This window comes from Coffea arabica, chromosome 11e (assembly GCF_036785885.1).
Source record: "Coffea arabica cultivar ET-39 chromosome 11e, Coffea Arabica ET-39 HiFi, whole genome shotgun sequence".
Lineage (NCBI taxonomy): Eukaryota > Viridiplantae > Streptophyta > Magnoliopsida > Gentianales > Rubiaceae > Coffea > Coffea arabica.
The window spans coordinates 41,563,853-41,584,181 of NC_092331.1; the positions used below are offsets into that span (position 1 = coordinate 41,563,853).

At 39.6% G+C, this 20,329-nt stretch overlaps 15 non-coding genes across 15 annotated transcripts; all 15 read left to right on the forward strand.

Moving 5' to 3' along the window:
- The first annotated feature begins 1,065 nt into the window (after positions 1 to 1,065).
- LOC140029147 (5S ribosomal RNA) lies at positions 1,066 to 1,184 on the forward strand. The gene has a single exon (XR_011833051.1). It is a non-coding gene; the product is annotated as a 5S ribosomal RNA (ribosomal RNA).
- A 1,122-nt stretch (positions 1,185 to 2,306) lies between these two features.
- On the forward strand, positions 2,307 to 2,425 carry LOC140029148 (5S ribosomal RNA). The gene has a single exon (XR_011833052.1). It is a non-coding gene; the product is annotated as a 5S ribosomal RNA (ribosomal RNA).
- Positions 2,426 to 4,985: 2,560 nt separating this feature from the next.
- On the forward strand, positions 4,986 to 5,104 carry LOC140029149 (5S ribosomal RNA). The gene has a single exon (XR_011833053.1). It is a non-coding gene; the product is annotated as a 5S ribosomal RNA (ribosomal RNA).
- A 1,122-nt stretch (positions 5,105 to 6,226) lies between these two features.
- Positions 6,227 to 6,345, forward strand: LOC140029150 (5S ribosomal RNA). The gene has a single exon (XR_011833054.1). It is a non-coding gene; the product is annotated as a 5S ribosomal RNA (ribosomal RNA).
- Positions 6,346 to 7,467: 1,122 nt separating this feature from the next.
- LOC140029151 (5S ribosomal RNA) lies at positions 7,468 to 7,586 on the forward strand. The gene has a single exon (XR_011833055.1). It is a non-coding gene; the product is annotated as a 5S ribosomal RNA (ribosomal RNA).
- Positions 7,587 to 8,708: 1,122 nt separating this feature from the next.
- LOC140029152 (5S ribosomal RNA) lies at positions 8,709 to 8,827 on the forward strand. The gene has a single exon (XR_011833056.1). It is a non-coding gene; the product is annotated as a 5S ribosomal RNA (ribosomal RNA).
- A 1,122-nt stretch (positions 8,828 to 9,949) lies between these two features.
- LOC140029154 (5S ribosomal RNA) lies at positions 9,950 to 10,068 on the forward strand. Its single transcript, XR_011833058.1, has one exon. It is a non-coding gene; the product is annotated as a 5S ribosomal RNA (ribosomal RNA).
- A 1,122-nt stretch (positions 10,069 to 11,190) lies between these two features.
- Positions 11,191 to 11,309, forward strand: LOC140029155 (5S ribosomal RNA). Its single transcript, XR_011833059.1, has one exon. It is a non-coding gene; the product is annotated as a 5S ribosomal RNA (ribosomal RNA).
- Positions 11,310 to 12,431: 1,122 nt separating this feature from the next.
- On the forward strand, positions 12,432 to 12,550 carry LOC140029156 (5S ribosomal RNA). Its single transcript, XR_011833060.1, has one exon. It is a non-coding gene; the product is annotated as a 5S ribosomal RNA (ribosomal RNA).
- A 1,122-nt stretch (positions 12,551 to 13,672) lies between these two features.
- Positions 13,673 to 13,791, forward strand: LOC140029157 (5S ribosomal RNA). The gene has a single exon (XR_011833061.1). It is a non-coding gene; the product is annotated as a 5S ribosomal RNA (ribosomal RNA).
- Positions 13,792 to 14,913: 1,122 nt separating this feature from the next.
- Positions 14,914 to 15,032, forward strand: LOC140029158 (5S ribosomal RNA). Its single transcript, XR_011833062.1, has one exon. It is a non-coding gene; the product is annotated as a 5S ribosomal RNA (ribosomal RNA).
- A 1,122-nt stretch (positions 15,033 to 16,154) lies between these two features.
- LOC140029159 (5S ribosomal RNA) lies at positions 16,155 to 16,273 on the forward strand. The gene has a single exon (XR_011833063.1). It is a non-coding gene; the product is annotated as a 5S ribosomal RNA (ribosomal RNA).
- A 1,122-nt stretch (positions 16,274 to 17,395) lies between these two features.
- LOC140029160 (5S ribosomal RNA) lies at positions 17,396 to 17,514 on the forward strand. The gene has a single exon (XR_011833064.1). It is a non-coding gene; the product is annotated as a 5S ribosomal RNA (ribosomal RNA).
- Positions 17,515 to 18,636: 1,122 nt separating this feature from the next.
- Positions 18,637 to 18,755, forward strand: LOC140029161 (5S ribosomal RNA). The gene has a single exon (XR_011833065.1). It is a non-coding gene; the product is annotated as a 5S ribosomal RNA (ribosomal RNA).
- A 1,122-nt stretch (positions 18,756 to 19,877) lies between these two features.
- Positions 19,878 to 19,996, forward strand: LOC140029162 (5S ribosomal RNA). Its single transcript, XR_011833066.1, has one exon. It is a non-coding gene; the product is annotated as a 5S ribosomal RNA (ribosomal RNA).
- The last annotated feature ends 333 nt before the right edge of the window (positions 19,997 to 20,329 follow it).

A 20,329-nucleotide genomic window follows, 5' to 3' on the forward strand; every position in this document is an offset into this window, starting at 1 on the left:
AGCTCCGTCGGAACGATTGCTTAATATTTTGCTTCTTGTCGAAGCGTGAAGGAGGATCTGAAGGCGCGAGACAAATCAGGAACGGTACGGCTCGATCAAAGCCCGGATCGTCGCTCAAATTTGTCGGCGCAAATGCATCACCGCAACTAGGGGTGGCAATTTTCGACACGACACGAACCTAACACGAAATTAATGGGTTTGGGTTGAGGTTTCGGGAATTCGGGTCAGAATCGGGTTGGACCCGATGAACCCGAAAAGAAAACCGGTCGATTTCGGGTCAACCCGTGGTGACCTGATATGACCCGATATGACCCGTTTACGAATTAAAAATAATTTAATAAACATAAAAATAATTTTATCTAACTAAACTAAGTTATTCTTTTTTTCAAAGGCATTAATTACTTAATCCTAAACGAATTTATTTAATTTGTGTGAAGTTGAAATTATTATACTTGGACAAATAATATATTATATTATTTTTCACTTTTGTATTGTTTTAATTTATTTTATATTTTGCTTGGGATAAAACACTTTTACGGTGTTTAATTTATTTTAGATTTGATTTGGAATCATTTATTTAAATTTTTATTACTTGATTATGTAATTAGTTTTGTGAGAAATTGATTTTATTAGAAATTACAGTGATAAATTAATAAATTAAAATTAAGTTTCGGGTCATTTCGGGTCGACCCGCCGCCCCGTAAACCTGAAATTTTCGGGTCCGGGTCAGCATACCTGACCCGTCACGGGTTGGCGGGTCGGGGTTCGGGTCAACAGATTTTCTGGCGGGTCTGTTGACCCGAACCCGACCCGCCAACCTGATTTGGACCCGAATTGCCACCCCTAACTGCAAGCGTGAAGGATTGATTTCATGATAATTTAGAGTTGCGGGATGAGGGAAAAAAACAGGGTGCAAATCAATAACAAAAAAATATATAAAGTAAATAAATAAAAGGATAAGAGGAAAATGCTTGAATTGACGCTTAAAATGAATTTCGGTCTAGAAAAGCCACACTGCTTCGCAGGACGGGGTAGTTTAAAAGAATAACGCGAAAGGAACATGGCGGGTGCGATCATACCAGCACTAATGCACCGGATCCCATCAGAACTCCGAAGTTAAGCGTGCTTGGGCGAGAGTAGTACTAGGATGGGTGACCCCCTGGGAAGTCCTCGTGTTGCACCCCTCTCTTTTTTGTTTCGAAATCCAAATTTCCTATTCGTTCTTTATCCTGTAGTAATTTAGCTCCGTCGGAACGATTGCTTAATATTTTGCTTCTTGTCGAAGCGTGAAGGAGGATCTGAAGGCGCGAGACAAATCAGGAACGGTACGGCTCGATCAAAGCCCGGATCGTCGCTCAAATTTGTCGGCGCAAATGCATCACCGCAACTAGGGGTGGCAATTTTCGACACGACACGAACCTAACACGAAATTAATGGGTTTGGGTTGAGGTTTCGGGAATTCGGGTCAGAATCGGGTTGGACCCGATGAACCCGAAAAGAAAACCGGTCGATTTCGGGTCAACCCGTGGTGACCTGATATGACCCGATATGACCCGTTTACGAATTAAAAATAATTTAATAAACATAAAAATAATTTTATCTAACTAAACTAAGTTATTCTTTTTTTCAAAGGCATTAATTACTTAATCCTAAACGAATTTATTTAATTTGTGTGAAGTTGAAATTATTATACTTGGACAAATAATATATTATATTATTTTTCACTTTTGTATTGTTTTAATTTATTTTATATTTTGCTTGGGATAAAACACTTTTACGGTGTTTAATTTATTTTAGATTTGATTTGGAATCATTTATTTAAATTTTTATTACTTGATTATGTAATTAGTTTTGTGAGAAATTGATTTTATTAGAAATTACAGTGATAAATTAATAAATTAAAATTAAGTTTCGGGTCATTTCGGGTCGACCCGCCGCCCCGTAAACCTGAAATTTTCGGGTCCGGGTCAGCATACCTGACCCGTCACGGGTTGGCGGGTCGGGGTTCGGGTCAACAGATTTTCTGGCGGGTCTGTTGACCCGAACCCGACCCGCCAACCTGATTTGGACCCGAATTGCCACCCCTAACTGCAAGCGTGAAGGATTGATTTCATGATAATTTAGAGTTGCGGGATGAGGGAAAAAAACAGGGTGCAAATCAATAACAAAAAAATATATAAAGTAAATAAATAAAAGGATAAGAGGAAAATGCTTGAATTGACGCTTAAAATGAATTTCGGTCTAGAAAAGCCACACTGCTTCGCAGGACGGGGTAGTTTAAAAGAATAACGCGAAAGGAACATGGCGGGTGCGATCATACCAGCACTAATGCACCGGATCCCATCAGAACTCCGAAGTTAAGCGTGCTTGGGCGAGAGTAGTACTAGGATGGGTGACCCCCTGGGAAGTCCTCGTGTTGCACCCCTCTCTTTTTTGTTTCGAAATCCAAATTTCCTATTCGTTCTTTATCCTGTAGTAATTTAGCTCCGTCGGAACGATTGCTTAATATTTTGCTTCTTGTCGAAGCGTGAAGGAGGATCTGAAGGCGCGAGACAAATCAGGAACGGTACGGCTCGATCAAAGCCCGGATCGTCGCTCAAATTTGTCGGCGCAAATGCATCACCGCAACTAGGGGTGGCAATTTTCGACACGACACGAACCTAACACGAAATTAATGGGTTTGGGTTGAGGTTTCGGGAATTCGGGTCAGAATCGGGTTGGACCCGATGAACCCGAAAAGAAAACCGGTCGATTTCGGGTCAACCCGTGGTGACCTGATATGACCCGATATGACCCGTTTACGAATTAAAAATAATTTAATAAACATAAAAATAATTTTATCTAACTAAACTAAGTTATTCTTTTTTTCAAAGGCATTAATTACTTAATCCTAAACGAATTTATTTAATTTGTGTGAAGTTGAAATTATTATACTTGGACAAATAATATATTATATTATTTTTCACTTTTGTATTGTTTTAATTTATTTTATATTTTGCTTGGGATAAAACACTTTTACGGTGTTTAATTTATTTTAGATTTGATTTGGAATCATTTATTTAAATTTTTATTACTTGATTATGTAATTAGTTTTGTGAGAAATTGATTTTATTAGAAATTACAGTGATAAATTAATAAATTAAAATTAAGTTTCGGGTCATTTCGGGTCGACCCGCCGCCCCGTAAACCTGAAATTTTCGGGTCCGGGTCAGCATACCTGACCCGTCACGGGTTGGCGGGTCGGGGTTCGGGTCAACAGATTTTCTGGCGGGTCTGTTGACCCGAACCCGACCCGCCAACCTGATTTGGACCCGAATTGCCACCCCTAACTGCAAGCGTGAAGGATTGATTTCATGATAATTTAGAGTTGCGGGATGAGGGAAAAAAACAGGGTGCAAATCAATAACAAAAAAATATATAAAGTAAATAAATAAAAGGATAAGAGGAAAATGCTTGAATTGACGCTTAAAATGAATTTCGGTCTAGAAAAGCCACACTGCTTCGCAGGACGGGGTAGTTTAAAAGAATAACGCGAAAGGAACATGGCGGGTGCGATCATACCAGCACTAATGCACCGGATCCCATCAGAACTCCGAAGTTAAGCGTGCTTGGGCGAGAGTAGTACTAGTTTCCTATTCGTTCTTTATCCTGTAGTAATTTAGCTCCGTCGGAACGATTGCTTAATATTTTGCTTCTTGTCGAAGCGTGAAGGAGGATCTGAAGGCGCGAGACAAATCAGGAACGGTACGGCTCGATCAAAGCCCGGATCGTCGCTCAAATTTGTCGGCGCAAATGCATCACCGCAACTAGGGGTGGCAATTTTCGACACGACACGAACCTAACACGAAATTAATGGGTTTGGGTTGAGGTTTCGGGAATTCGGGTCAGAATCGGGTTGGACCCGATGAACCCGAAAAGAAAACCGGTCGATTTCGGGTCAACCCGTGGTGACCTGATATGACCCGATATGACCCGTTTACGAATTAAAAATAATTTAATAAACATAAAAATAATTTTATCTAACTAAACTAAGTTATTCTTTTTTTCAAAGGCATTAATTACTTAATCCTAAACGAATTTATTTAATTTGTGTGAAGTTGAAATTATTATACTTGGACAAATAATATATTATATTATTTTTCACTTTTGTATTGTTTTAATTTATTTTATATTTTGCTTGGGATAAAACACTTTTACGGTGTTTAATTTATTTTAGATTTGATTTGGAATCATTTATTTAAATTTTTATTACTTGATTATGTAATTAGTTTTGTGAGAAATTGATTTTATTAGAAATTACAGTGATAAATTAATAAATTAAAATTAAGTTTCGGGTCATTTCGGGTCGACCCGCCGCCCCGTAAACCTGAAATTTTCGGGTCCGGGTCAGCATACCTGACCCGTCACGGGTTTGTTTTAATTTATTTTATATTTTGCTTGGGATAAAACACTTTTACGGTGTTTAATTTATTTTAGATTTGATTTGGAATCATTTATTTAAATTTTTATTACTTGATTATGTAATTAGTTTTGTGAGAAATTGATTTTATTAGAAATTACAGTGATAAATTAATAAATTAAAATTAAGTTTCGGGTCATTTCGGGTCGACCCGCCGCCCCGTAAACCTGAAATTTTCGGGTCCGGGTCAGCATACCTGACCCGTCACGGGTTGGCGGGTCGGGGTTCGGGTCAACAGATTTTCTGGCGGGTCTGTTGACCCGAACCCGACCCGCCAACCTGATTTGGACCCGAATTGCCACCCCTAACTGCAAGCGTGAAGGATTGATTTCATGATAATTTAGAGTTGCGGGATGAGGGAAAAAAACAGGGTGCAAATCAATAACAAAAAAATATATAAAGTAAATAAATAAAAGGATAAGAGGAAAATGCTTGAATTGACGCTTAAAATGAATTTCGGTCTAGAAAAGCCACACTGCTTCGCAGGACGGGGTAGTTTAAAAGAATAACGCGAAAGGAACATGGCGGGTGCGATCATACCAGCACTAATGCACCGGATCCCATCAGAACTCCGAAGTTAAGCGTGCTTGGGCGAGAGTAGTACTAGGATGGGTGACCCCCTGGGAAGTCCTCGTGTTGCACCCCTCTCTTTTTTGTTTCGAAATCCAAATTTCCTATTCGTTCTTTATCCTGTAGTAATTTAGCTCCGTCGGAACGATTGCTTAATATTTTGCTTCTTGTCGAAGCGTGAAGGAGGATCTGAAGGCGCGAGACAAATCAGGAACGGTACGGCTCGATCAAAGCCCGGATCGTCGCTCAAATTTGTCGGCGCAAATGTATCACCGCAACTAGGGGTGGCAATTTTCGACACGACACGAACCTAACACGAAATTAATGGGTTTGGGTTGAGGTTTCGGGAATTCGGGTCAGAATCGGGTTGGACCCGATGAACCCGAAAAGAAAACCGGTCGATTTCGGGTCAACCCGTGGTGACCTGATATGACCCGATATGACCCGTTTACGAATTAAAAATAATTTAATAAACATAAAAATAATTTTATCTAACTAAACTAAGTTATTCTTTTTTTCAAAGGCATTAATTACTTAATCCTAAACGAATTTATTTAATTTGTGTGAAGTTGAAATTATTATACTTGGACAAATAATATATTATATTATTTTTCACTTTTGTATTGTTTTAATTTATTTTATATTTTGCTTGGGATAAAACACTTTTACGGTGTTTAATTTATTTTAGATTTGATTTGGAATCATTTATTTAAATTTTTATTACTTGATTATGTAATTAGTTTTGTGAGAAATTGATTTTATTAGAAATTACAGTGATAAATTAATAAATTAAAATTAAGTTTCGGGTCATTTCGGGTCGACCCGCCGCCCCGTAAACCTGAAATTTTCGGGTTCGGGTCAGCATACCTGACCCGTCACGGGTTGGCGGGTCGGGGTTCGGGTCAACAGATTTTCTGGCGGGTCTGTTGACCCGAACCCGACCCGCCAACCTGATTTGGACCCGAATTGCCACCCCTAACTGCAAGCGTGAAGGATTGATTTCATGATAATTTAGAGTTGCGGGATGAGGGAAAAAAACAGGGTGCAAATCAATAACAAAAAAATATATAAAGTAAATAAATAAAAGGATAAGAGGAAAATGCTTGAATTGACGCTTAAAATGAATTTCGGTCTAGAAAAGCCACACTGCTTCGCAGGACGGGGTAGTTTAAAAGAATAACGCGAAAGGAACATGGCGGGTGCGATCATACCAGCACTAATGCACCGGATCCCATCAGAACTCCGAAGTTAAGCGTGCTTGGGCGAGAGTAGTACTAGGATGGGTGACCCCCTGGGAAGTCCTCGTGTTGCACCCCTCTCTTTTTTGTTTCGAAATCCAAATTTCCTATTCGTTCTTTATCCTGTAGTAATTTAGCTCCGTCGGAACGATTGCTTAATATTTTGCTTCTTGTCGAAGCGTGAAGGAGGATCTGAAGGCGCGAGACAAATCAGGAACGGTACGGCTCGATCAAAGCCCGGATCGTCGCTCAAATTTGTCGGCGCAAATGTATCACCGCAACTAGGGGTGGCAATTTTCGACACGACACGAACCTAACACGAAATTAATGGGTTTGGGTTGAGGTTTCGGGAATTCGGGTCAGAATCGGGTTGGACCCGATGAACCCGAAAAGAAAACCGGTCGATTTCGGGTCAACCCGTGGTGACCTGATATGACCCGATATGACCCGTTTACGAATTAAAAATAATTTAATAAACATAAAAATAATTTTATCTAACTAAACTAAGTTATTCTTTTTTTCAAAGGCATTAATTACTTAATCCTAAACGAATTTATTTAATTTGTGTGAAGTTGAAATTATTATACTTGGACAAATAATATATTATATTATTTTTCACTTTTGTATTGTTTTAATTTATTTTATATTTTGCTTGGGATAAAACACTTTTACGGTGTTTAATTTATTTTAGATTTGATTTGGAATCATTTATTTAAATTTTTATTACTTGATTATGTAATTAGTTTTGTGAGAAATTGATTTTATTAGAAATTACAGTGATAAATTAATAAATTAAAATTAAGTTTCGGGTCATTTCGGGTCGACCCGCCGCCCCGTAAACCTGAAATTTTCGGGTTCGGGTCAGCATACCTGACCCGTCACGGGTTGGCGGGTCGGGGTTCGGGTCAACAGATTTTCTGGCGGGTCTGTTGACCCGAACCCGACCCGCCAACCTGATTTGGACCCGAATTGCCACCCCTAACTGCAAGCGTGAAGGATTGATTTCATGATAATTTAGAGTTGCGGGATGAGGGAAAAAAACAGGGTGCAAATCAATAACAAAAAAATATATAAAGTAAATAAATAAAAGGATAAGAGGAAAATGCTTGAATTGACGCTTAAAATGAATTTCGGTCTAGAAAAGCCACACTGCTTCGCAGGACGGGGTAGTTTAAAAGAATAACGCGAAAGGAACATGGCGGGTGCGATCATACCAGCACTAATGCACCGGATCCCATCAGAACTCCGAAGTTAAGCGTGCTTGGGCGAGAGTAGTACTAGGATGGGTGACCCCCTGGGAAGTCCTCGTGTTGCACCCCTCTCTTTTTTGTTTCGAAATCCAAATTTCCTATTCGTTCTTTATCCTGTAGTAATTTAGCTCCGTCGGAACGATTGCTTAATATTTTGCTTCTTGTCGAAGCGTGAAGGAGGATCTGAAGGCGCGAGACAAATCAGGAACGGTACGGCTCGATCAAAGCCCGGATCGTCGCTCAAATTTGTCGGCGCAAATGTATCACCGCAACTAGGGGTGGCAATTTTCGACACGACACGAACCTAACACGAAATTAATGGGTTTGGGTTGAGGTTTCGGGAATTCGGGTCAGAATCGGGTTGGACCCGATGAACCCGAAAAGAAAACCGGTCGATTTCGGGTCAACCCGTGGTGACCTGATATGACCCGATATGACCCGTTTACGAATTAAAAATAATTTAATAAACATAAAAATAATTTTATCTAACTAAACTAAGTTATTCTTTTTTTCAAAGGCATTAATTACTTAATCCTAAACGAATTTATTTAATTTGTGTGAAGTTGAAATTATTATACTTGGACAAATAATATATTATATTATTTTTCACTTTTGTATTGTTTTAATTTATTTTATATTTTGCTTGGGATAAAACACTTTTACGGTGTTTAATTTATTTTAGATTTGATTTGGAATCATTTATTTAAATTTTTATTACTTGATTATGTAATTAGTTTTGTGAGAAATTGATTTTATTAGAAATTACAGTGATAAATTAATAAATTAAAATTAAGTTTCGGGTCATTTCGGGTCGACCCGCCGCCCCGTAAACCTGAAATTTTCGGGTTCGGGTCAGCATACCTGACCCGTCACGGGTTGGCGGGTCGGGGTTCGGGTCAACAGATTTTCTGGCGGGTCTGTTGACCCGAACCCGACCCGCCAACCTGATTTGGACCCGAATTGCCACCCCTAACTGCAAGCGTGAAGGATTGATTTCATGATAATTTAGAGTTGCGGGATGAGGGAAAAAAACAGGGTGCAAATCAATAACAAAAAAATATATAAAGTAAATAAATAAAAGGATAAGAGGAAAATGCTTGAATTGACGCTTAAAATGAATTTCGGTCTAGAAAAGCCACACTGCTTCGCAGGACGGGGTAGTTTAAAAGAATAACGCGAAAGGAACATGGCGGGTGCGATCATACCAGCACTAATGCACCGGATCCCATCAGAACTCCGAAGTTAAGCGTGCTTGGGCGAGAGTAGTACTAGGATGGGTGACCCCCTGGGAAGTCCTCGTGTTGCACCCCTCTCTTTTTTGTTTCGAAATCCAAATTTCCTATTCGTTCTTTATCCTGTAGTAATTTAGCTCCGTCGGAACGATTGCTTAATATTTTGCTTCTTGTCGAAGCGTGAAGGAGGATCTGAAGGCGCGAGACAAATCAGGAACGGTACGGCTCGATCAAAGCCCGGATCGTCGCTCAAATTTGTCGGCGCAAATGTATCACCGCAACTAGGGGTGGCAATTTTCGACACGACACGAACCTAACACGAAATTAATGGGTTTGGGTTGAGGTTTCGGGAATTCGGGTCAGAATCGGGTTGGACCCGATGAACCCGAAAAGAAAACCGGTCGATTTCGGGTCAACCCGTGGTGACCTGATATGACCCGATATGACCCGTTTACGAATTAAAAATAATTTAATAAACATAAAAATAATTTTATCTAACTAAACTAAGTTATTCTTTTTTTCAAAGGCATTAATTACTTAATCCTAAACGAATTTATTTAATTTGTGTGAAGTTGAAATTATTATACTTGGACAAATAATATATTATATTATTTTTCACTTTTGTATTGTTTTAATTTATTTTATATTTTGCTTGGGATAAAACACTTTTACGGTGTTTAATTTATTTTAGATTTGATTTGGAATCATTTATTTAAATTTTTATTACTTGATTATGTAATTAGTTTTGTGAGAAATTGATTTTATTAGAAATTACAGTGATAAATTAATAAATTAAAATTAAGTTTCGGGTCATTTCGGGTCGACCCGCCGCCCCGTAAACCTGAAATTTTCGGGTTCGGGTCAGCATACCTGACCCGTCACGGGTTGGCGGGTCGGGGTTCGGGTCAACAGATTTTCTGGCGGGTCTGTTGACCCGAACCCGACCCGCCAACCTGATTTGGACCCGAATTGCCACCCCTAACTGCAAGCGTGAAGGATTGATTTCATGATAATTTAGAGTTGCGGGATGAGGGAAAAAAACAGGGTGCAAATCAATAACAAAAAAATATATAAAGTAAATAAATAAAAGGATAAGAGGAAAATGCTTGAATTGACGCTTAAAATGAATTTCGGTCTAGAAAAGCCACACTGCTTCGCAGGACGGGGTAGTTTAAAAGAATAACGCGAAAGGAACATGGCGGGTGCGATCATACCAGCACTAATGCACCGGATCCCATCAGAACTCCGAAGTTAAGCGTGCTTGGGCGAGAGTAGTACTAGGATGGGTGACCCCCTGGGAAGTCCTCGTGTTGCACCCCTCTCTTTTTTGTTTCGAAATCCAAATTTCCTATTCGTTCTTTATCCTGTAGTAATTTAGCTCCGTCGGAACGATTGTTTAATATTTTGCTTCTTGTCGAAGCGTGAAGGAGGATCTGAAGGCGCGAGACAAATCAGGAACGGTACGGCTCGATCAAAGCCCGGATCGTCGCTCAAATTTGTCGGCGCAAATGTATCACCGCAACTAGGGGTGGCAATTTTCGACACGACACGAACCTAACACGAAATTAATGGGTTTGGGTTGAGGTTTCGGGAATTCGGGTCAGAATCGGGTTGGACCCGATGAACCCGAAAAGAAAACCGGTCGATTTCGGGTCAACCCGTGGTGACCTGATATGACCCGATATGACCCGTTTACGAATTAAAAATAATTTAATAAACATAAAAATAATTTTATCTAACTAAACTAAGTTATTCTTTTTTTCAAAGGCATTAATTACTTAATCCTAAACGAATTTATTTAATTTGTGTGAAGTTGAAATTATTATACTTGGACAAATAATATATTATATTATTTTTCACTTTTGTATTGTTTTAATTTATTTTATATTTTGCTTGGGATAAAACACTTTTACGGTGTTTAATTTATTTTAGATTTGATTTGGAATCATTTATTTAAATTTTTATTACTTGATTATGTAATTAGTTTTGTGAGAAATTGATTTTATTAGAAATTACAGTGATAAATTAATAAATTAAAATTAAGTTTCGGGTCATTTCGGGTCGACCCGCCGCCCCGTAAACCTGAAATTTTCGGGTTCGGGTCAGCATACCTGACCCGTCACGGGTTGGCGGGTCGGGGTTCGGGTCAACAGATTTTCTGGCGGGTCTGTTGACCCGAACCCGACCCGCCAACCTGATTTGGACCCGAATTGCCACCCCTAACTGCAAGCGTGAAGGATTGATTTCATGATAATTTAGAGTTGCGGGATGAGGGAAAAAAACAGGGTGCAAATCAATAACAAAAAAATATATAAAGTAAATAAATAAAAGGATAAGAGGAAAATGCTTGAATTGACGCTTAAAATGAATTTCGGTCTAGAAAAGCCACACTGCTTCGCAGGACGGGGTAGTTTAAAAGAATAACGCGAAAGGAACATGGCGGGTGCGATCATACCAGCACTAATGCACCGGATCCCATCAGAACTCCGAAGTTAAGCGTGCTTGGGCGAGAGTAGTACTAGGATGGGTGACCCCCTGGGAAGTCCTCGTGTTGCACCCCTCTCTTTTTTGTTTCGAAATCCAAATTTCCTATTCGTTCTTTATCCTGTAGTAATTTAGCTCCGTCGGAACGATTGCTTAATATTTTGCTTCTTGTCGAAGCGTGAAGGAGGATCTGAAGGCGCGAGACAAATCAGGAACGGTACGGCTCGATCAAAGCCCGGATCGTCGCTCAAATTTGTCGGCGCAAATGTATCACCGCAACTAGGGGTGGCAATTTTCGACACGACACGAACCTAACACGAAATTAATGGGTTTGGGTTGAGGTTTCGGGAATTCGGGTCAGAATCGGGTTGGACCCGATGAACCCGAAAAGAAAACCGGTCGATTTCGGGTCAACCCGTGGTGACCTGATATGACCCGATATGACCCGTTTACGAATTAAAAATAATTTAATAAACATAAAAATAATTTTATCTAACTAAACTAAGTTATTCTTTTTTTCAAAGGCATTAATTACTTAATCCTAAACGAATTTATTTAATTTGTGTGAAGTTGAAATTATTATACTTGGACAAATAATATATTATATTATTTTTCACTTTTGTATTGTTTTAATTTATTTTATATTTTGCTTGGGATAAAACACTTTTACGGTGTTTAATTTATTTTAGATTTGATTTGGAATCATTTATTTAAATTTTTATTACTTGATTATGTAATTAGTTTTGTGAGAAATTGATTTTATTAGAAATTACAGTGATAAATTAATAAATTAAAATTAAGTTTCGGGTCATTTCGGGTCGACCCGCCGCCCCGTAAACCTGAAATTTTCGGGTTCGGGTCAGCATACCTGACCCGTCACGGGTTGGCGGGTCGGGGTTCGGGTCAACAGATTTTCTGGCGGGTCTGTTGACCCGAACCCGACCCGCCAACCTGATTTGGACCCGAATTGCCACCCCTAACTGCAAGCGTGAAGGATTGATTTCATGATAATTTAGAGTTGCGGGATGAGGGAAAAAAACAGGGTGCAAATCAATAACAAAAAAATATATAAAGTAAATAAATAAAAGGATAAGAGGAAAATGCTTGAATTGACGCTTAAAATGAATTTCGGTCTAGAAAAGCCACACTGCTTCGCAGGACGGGGTAGTTTAAAAGAATAACGCGAAAGGAACATGGCGGGTGCGATCATACCAGCACTAATGCACCGGATCCCATCAGAACTCCGAAGTTAAGCGTGCTTGGGCGAGAGTAGTACTAGGATGGGTGACCCCCTGGGAAGTCCTCGTGTTGCACCCCTCTCTTTTTTGTTTCGAAATCCAAATTTCCTATTCGTTCTTTATCCTGTAGTAATTTAGCTCCGTCGGAACGATTGCTTAATATTTTGCTTCTTGTCGAAGCGTGAAGGAGGATCTGAAGGCGCGAGACAAATCAGGAACGGTACGGCTCGATCAAAGCCCGGATCGTCGCTCAAATTTGTCGGCGCAAATGTATCACCGCAACTAGGGGTGGCAATTTTCGACACGACACGAACCTAACACGAAATTAATGGGTTTGGGTTGAGGTTTCGGGAATTCGGGTCAGAATCGGGTTGGACCCGATGAACCCGAAAAGAAAACCGGTCGATTTCGGGTCAACCCGTGGTGACCTGATATGACCCGATATGACCCGTTTACGAATTAAAAATAATTTAATAAACATAAAAATAATTTTATCTAACTAAACTAAGTTATTCTTTTTTTCAAAGGCATTAATTACTTAATCCTAAACGAATTTATTTAATTTGTGTGAAGTTGAAATTATTATACTTGGACAAATAATATATTATATTATTTTTCACTTTTGTATTGTTTTAATTTATTTTATATTTTGCTTGGGATAAAACACTTTTACGGTGTTTAATTTATTTTAGATTTGATTTGGAATCATTTATTTAAATTTTTATTACTTGATTATGTAATTAGTTTTGTGAGAAATTGATTTTATTAGAAATTACAGTGATAAATTAATAAATTAAAATTAAGTTTCGGGTCATTTCGGGTCGACCCGCCGCCCCGTAAACCTGAAATTTTCGGGTTCGGGTCAGCATACCTGACCCGTCACGGGTTGGCGGGTCGGGGTTCGGGTCAACAGATTTTCTGGCGGGTCTGCTGACCCGAACCCGACCCGCCAACCTGATTTGGACCCGAATTGCCACCCCTAACTGCAAGCGTGAAGGATTGATTTCATGATAATTTAGAGTTGCGGGATGAGGGAAAAAAACAGGGTGCAAATCAATAACAAAAAAATATATAAAGTAAATAAATAAAAGGATAAGAGGAAAATGCTTGAATTGACGCTTAAAATGAATTTCGGTCTAGAAAAGCCACACTGCTTCGCAGGACGGGGTAGTTTAAAAGAATAACGCGAAAGGAACATGGCGGGTGCGATCATACCAGCACTAATGCACCGGATCCCATCAGAACTCCGAAGTTAAGCGTGCTTGGGCGAGAGTAGTACTAGGATGGGTGACCCCCTGGGAAGTCCTCGTGTTGCACCCCTCTCTTTTTTGTTTCGAAATCCAAATTTCCTATTCGTTCTTTATCCTGTAGTAATTTAGCTCCGTCGGAACGATTGCTTAATATTTTGCTTCTTGTCGAAGCGTGAAGGAGGATCTGAAGGCGCGAGACAAATCAGGAACGGTACGGCTCGATCAAAGCCCGGATCGTCGCTCAAATTTGTCGGCGCAAATGTATCACCGCAACTAGGGGTGGCAATTTTCGACACGACACGAACCTAACACGAAATTAATGGGTTTGGGTTGAGGTTTCGGGAATTCGGGTCAGAATCGGGTTGGACCCGATGAACCCGAAAAGAAAACCGGTCGATTTCGGGTCAACCCGTGGTGACCTGATATGACCCGATATGACCCGTTTACGAATTAAAAATAATTTAATAAACATAAAAATAATTTTATCTAACTAAACTAAGTTATTCTTTTTTTCAAAGGCATTAATTACTTAATCCTAAACGAATTTATTTAATTTGTGTGAAGTTGAAATTATTATACTTGGACAAATAATATATTATATTATTTTTCACTTTTGTATTGTTTTAATTTATTTTATATTTTGCTTGGGATAAAACACTTTTACGGTGTTTAATTTATTTTAGATTTGATTTGGAATCATTTATTTAAATTTTTATTACTTGATTATGTAATTAGTTTTGTGAGAAATTGATTTTATTAGAAATTACAGTGATAAATTAATAAATTAAAATTAAGTTTCGGGTCATTTCGGGTCGACCCGCCGCCCCGTAAACCTGAAATTTTCGGGTTCGGGTCAGCATACCTGACCCGTCACGGGTTGGCGGGTCGGGGTTCGGGTCAACAGATTTTCTGGCGGGTCTGCTGACCCGAACCCGACCCGCCAACCTGATTTGGACCCGAATTGCCACCCCTAACTGCAAGCGTGAAGGATTGATTTCATGATAATTTAGAGTTGCGGGATGAGGGAAAAAAACAGGGTGCAAATCAATAACAAAAAAAAATATAAAGTAAATAAATAAAAGGATAAGAGGAAAATGCTTGAATTGACGCTTAAAATGAATTTCGGTCTAGAAAAGCCACACTGCTTCGCAGGACGGGGTAGTTTAAAAGAAGAACGCGAAAGGAACATGGCGGGTGCGATCATACCAGCACTAATGCACCGGATCCCATCAGAACTCCGAAGTTAAGCGTGCTTGGGCGAGAGTAGTACTAGGATGGGTGACCCCCTGGGAAGTCCTCGTGTTGCACCCCTCTCTTTTTTGTTTCGAAATCCAAATTTCCTATTCGTTCTTTATCCTGTAGTAATTTAGCTCCGTCGGAACGATTGCTTAATATTTTGCTTCTTGTCGAAGCGTGAAGGAGGATCTGAAGGCGCGAGACAAATCAGGAACGGTACGGCTCGATCAAAGCCCGGATCGTCGCTCAAATTTGTCGGCGCAAATGTATCACCGCAACTAGGGGTGGCAATTTTCGACACGACACGAACCTAACACGAAATTAATGGGTTTGGGTTGAGGTTTCGGGAATTCGGGTCAGAATCGGGTTGGACCCGATGAACCCGAAAAGAAAACCGGTCGATTTCGGGTCAACCCGTGGTGACCTGATATGACCCGATATGACCCGTTTACGAATTAAAAATAATTTAATAAACATAAAAATAATTTTATCTAACTAAACTAAGTTATTCTTTTTTTCAAAGGCATTAATTACTTAATCCTAAACGAATTTATTTAATTTGTGTGAAGTTGAAATTATTATACTTGGACAAATAATATATTATATTATTTTTCACTTTTGTATTGTTTTAATTTATTTTATATTTTGCTTGGGATAAAACACTTTTACGGTGTTTAATTTATTTTAGATTTGATTTGGAATCATTTATTTAAATTTTTATTACTTGATTATGTAATTAGTTTTGTGAGAAATTGATTTTATTAGAAATTACAGTGATAAATTAATAAATTAAAATTAAGTTTCGGGTCATTTCGGGTCGACCCGCCGCCCCGTAAACCTGAAATTTTCGGGTTCGGGTCAGCATACCTGACCCGTCACGGGTTGGCGGGTCGGGGTTCGGGTCAACAGATTTTCTGGCGGGTCTGCTGACCCGAACCCGACCCGCCAACCTGATTTGGACCCGAATTGCCACCCCTAACTGCAAGCGTGAAGGATTGATTTCATGATAATTTAGAGTTGCGGGATGAGGGAAAAAAACAGGGTGCAAATCAATAACAAAAAAAAATATAAAGTAAATAAATAAAAGGATAAGAGGAAAATGCTTGAATTGACGCTTAAAATGAATTTCGGTCTAGAAAAGCCACACTGCTTCGCAGGACGGGGTAGTTTAAAAGAAGAACGCGAAAGGAACATGGCGGGTGCGATCATACCAGCACTAATGCACCGGATCCCATCAGAACTCCGAAGTTAAGCGTGCTTGGGCGAGAGTAGTACTAGGATGGGTGACCCCCTGGGAAGTCCTCGTGTTGCACCCCTCTCTTTTTTGTTTCGAAATCCAAATTTCCTATTCGTTCTTTATCCTGTAGTAATTTAGCTCCGTCGGAACGATTGCTTAATATTTTGCTTCTTGTCGAAGCGTGAAGGAGGATCTGAAGGCGCGAGACAAATCAGGAACGGTACGGCTCGATCAAAGCCCGGATCGTCGCTCAAATTTGTCGGCGCAAATGTATCACCGCAACTAGGGGTGGCAATTTTCGACACGACACGAACCTAACACGAAATTAATGGGTTTGGGTTGAGGTTTCGGGAATTCGGGTCAGAATCGGGTTGGACCCGATGAACCCGAAAAGAAAACCGGTCGATTTCGGGTCAACCCGTGGTGACCTGATATGACCCGATATGACCCGTTTACGAATTAAAAATAATTTAATAAACATAAAAATAATTTTATCTAACTAAACTAAGTTATTCTTTTTTTCAAAGGCATTAATTACTTAATCCTAAACGAATTTATTTAATTTGTGTGAAGTTGAAATTATTATACTTGGACAAATAATATATTATATTATTTTTCACTTTTGTATTGTTTTAATTTATTTTATATTTTGCTTGGGATAAAACACTTTTACGGTGTTTAATTTATTTTAGATTTGATTTGGAATCATTTATTTAAATTTTTATTACTTGATTATGTAATTAGTTTTGTGAGAAATTGATTTTATTAGAAATTACAGTGATAAATTAATAAATTAAAATTAAGTTTCGGGTCATTTCGGGTCGACCCGCCGCCCCGTAAACCTGAAATTTTCGGGTTCGGGTCAGCATACCTGACCCGTCACGGGTTGGCGGGTCGGGGTTCGGGTCAACAGATTTTCTGGCGGGTCTGCTGACCCGAACCCGACCCGCCAACCTGATTTGGACCCGAATTGCCACCCCTAACTGCAAGCGTGAAGGATTGATTTCATGATAATTTAGAGTTGCGGGATGAGGGAAAAAAACAGGGTGCAAATCAATAACAAAAAAATATATAAAGTAAATAAATAAAAGGATAAGAGGAAAATGCTTGAATTGACGCTTAAAATGAATTTCGGTCTAGAAAAGCCACACTGCTTCGCAGGACGGGGTAGTTTAAAAGAAGAACGCGAAAGGAACATGGCGGGTGCGATCATACCAGCACTAATGCACCGGATCCCATCAGAACTCCGAAGTTAAGCGTGCTTGGGCGAGAGTAGTACTAGGATGGGTGACCCCCTGGGAAGTCCTCGTGTTGCACCCCTCTCTTTTTTGTTTCGAAATCCAAATTTCCTATTCGTTCTTTATCCTGTAGTAATTTAGCTCCGTCGGAACGATTGCTTAATATTTTGCTTCTTGTCGAAGCGTGAAGGAGGATCTGAAGGCGCGAGACAAATCAGGAACGGTACGGCTCGATCAAAGCCCGGATCGTCGCTCAAATTTGTCGGCGCAAATGTATCACCGCAACTAGGGGTGGCAATTTTCGACACGACACGAACCTAACACGAAATTAATGGGTTTGGGTTGAGGTTTCGGGAATTCGGGTCAGAATCGGGTTGGACCCGATGAACCCGAAAAGAAAACCGGTCGATTTCGGGTCAACCCGTGGTGACCTGATATGACCCGATATGACCCGTTTACGAATTAAAAATAATTTAATAAACATAAAAATAATTTTATCTAACTAAACTAAGTTATTCTTTTTTTCAAAGGCATTAATTACTTAATCCTAAACGAATTTATTTAATTTGTGTGAAGTTGAAATTATTATACTTGGACAAATAATATATTATATTATTTTTCACTTTTGTATTGTTTTAATTTATTTTATATTTTGCTTGGGATAAAACACTTTTACGGTGTTTAATTTATTTTAGATTTGATTTGGAATCATTTATTTAAATTTTTATTACTTGATTATGTAATTAGTTTTGTGAGAAATTGATTTTATTAGAAATTACAGTGATAAATTAATAAATTAAAATTAAGTTTCGGGTCATTTCGGGTCGACCCGCCGCCCCGTAAACCTGAAATTTTCGGGTTCGGGTCAGCATACCTGACCCGTCACGGGTTGGCGGGTCGGGGTTCGGGTCAACAGATTTTCTGGCGGGTCTGCTGACCCGAACCCGACCCGCCAACCTGATTTGGACCCGAATTGCCACCCCTAACTGCAAGCGTGAAGGATTGATTTCATGATAATTTAGAGTTGCGGGATGAGGGAAAAAAACAGGGTGCAAATCAATAACAAAAAAATATATAAAGTAAATAAATAAAAGGATAAGAGGAAAATGCTTGAATTGACGCTTAAAATGAATTTCGGTCTAGAAAAGCCACACTGCTTCGCAGGACGGGGTAGTTTAAAAGAAGAACGCGAAAGGAACATGGCGGGTGCGATCATACCAGCACTAATGCACCGGATCCCATCAGAACTCCGAAGTTAAGCGTGCTTGGGCGAGAGTAGTACTAGGATGGGTGACCCCCTGGGAAGTCCTCGTGTTGCACCCCTCTCTTTTTTGTTTCGAAATCCAAATTTCCTATTCGTTCTTTATCCTGTAGTAATTTAGCTCCGTCGGAACGATTGCTTAATATTTTGCTTCTTGTCGAAGCGTGAAGGAGGATCTGAAGGCGCGAGACAAATCAGGAACGGTACGGCTCGATCAAAGCCCGGATCGTCGCTCAAATTTGTCGGCGCAAATGTATCACCGCAACTAGGGGTGGCAATTTTCGACACGACACGAACCTAACACGAAATTAATGGGTTTGGGTTGAGGTTTCGGGAATTCGGGTCAGAATCGGGTTGGACCCGATGAACCCGAAAAGAAAACCGGTCGATTTCGGGTCAACCCGTGGTGACCTGATATGACCCGATATGACCCGTTTACGAATTAAAAATAATTTAATAAACATAAAAATAATTTTATCTAACTAAACTAAGTTATTCTTTTTTTCAAAGGCATTAATTACTTAATCCTAAACGAATTTATTTAATTTGTGTGAAGTTGAAATTATTATACTTGGACAAATAATATATTATATTATTTTTCACTTTTGTATTGTTTTAATTTATTTTATATTTTGCTTGGGATAAAACACTTTTACGGTGTTTAATTTATTTTAGATTTGATTTGGAATCATTTATTTAAATTTTTATTACTTGATTATGTAATTAGTTTTGTGAGAAATTGATTTTATTAGAAATTACAGTGATAAATTAATAAATTAAAATTAAGTTTCGGGTCATTTCGGGTCGACCCGCCGCCCCGTAAACCTGAAATTTTCGGGTTCGGGTCAGCATACCTGACCCGTCACGGGTTGGCGGGTCGGGGTTCGGGTCAACAGATTTTCTGGCGGGTCTGCTGACCCGAACCCGACCCGCCAACCTGATTTGGACCCGAATTGCCACCCCTAACTGCAAGCGTGAAGGATTGATTTCATGATAATTTAGAGTTGCGGGATGAGGGAAAAAAACAGGGTGCAAATCAATAACAAAAAAATATATAAAGTAAATAAATAAAAGGATAAGAGGAAAATGCTTGAATTGACGCTTAAAATGAATTTCGGTCTAGAAAAGCCACACTGCTTCGCAGGACGGGGTAGTTTAAAAGAAGAACGCGAAAGGAACATGGCGGGTGCGATCATACCAGCACTAATGCACCGGATCCCATCAGAACTCCGAAGTTAAGCGTGCTTGGGCGAGAGTAGTACTAGGATGGGTGACCCCCTGGGAAGTCCTCGTGTTGCACCCCTCTCTTTTTTGTTTCGAAATCCAAATTTCCTATTCGTTCTTTATCCTGTAGTAATTTAGCTCCGTCGGAACGATTGCTTAATATTTTGCTTCTTGTCGAAGCGTGAAGGAGGATCTGAAGGCGCGAGACAAATCAGGAACGGTACGGCTCGATCAAAGCCCGGATCGTCGCTCAAATTTGTCGGCGCAAATGTATCACCGCAACTAGGGGTGGCAATTTTCGACACGACACGAACCTAACACGAAATTAATGGGTTTGGGTTGAGGTTTCGGGAATTCGGGTCAGAATCGGGTTGGACCCGATGAACCCGAAAAGAAAACCGGTCGATTTCGG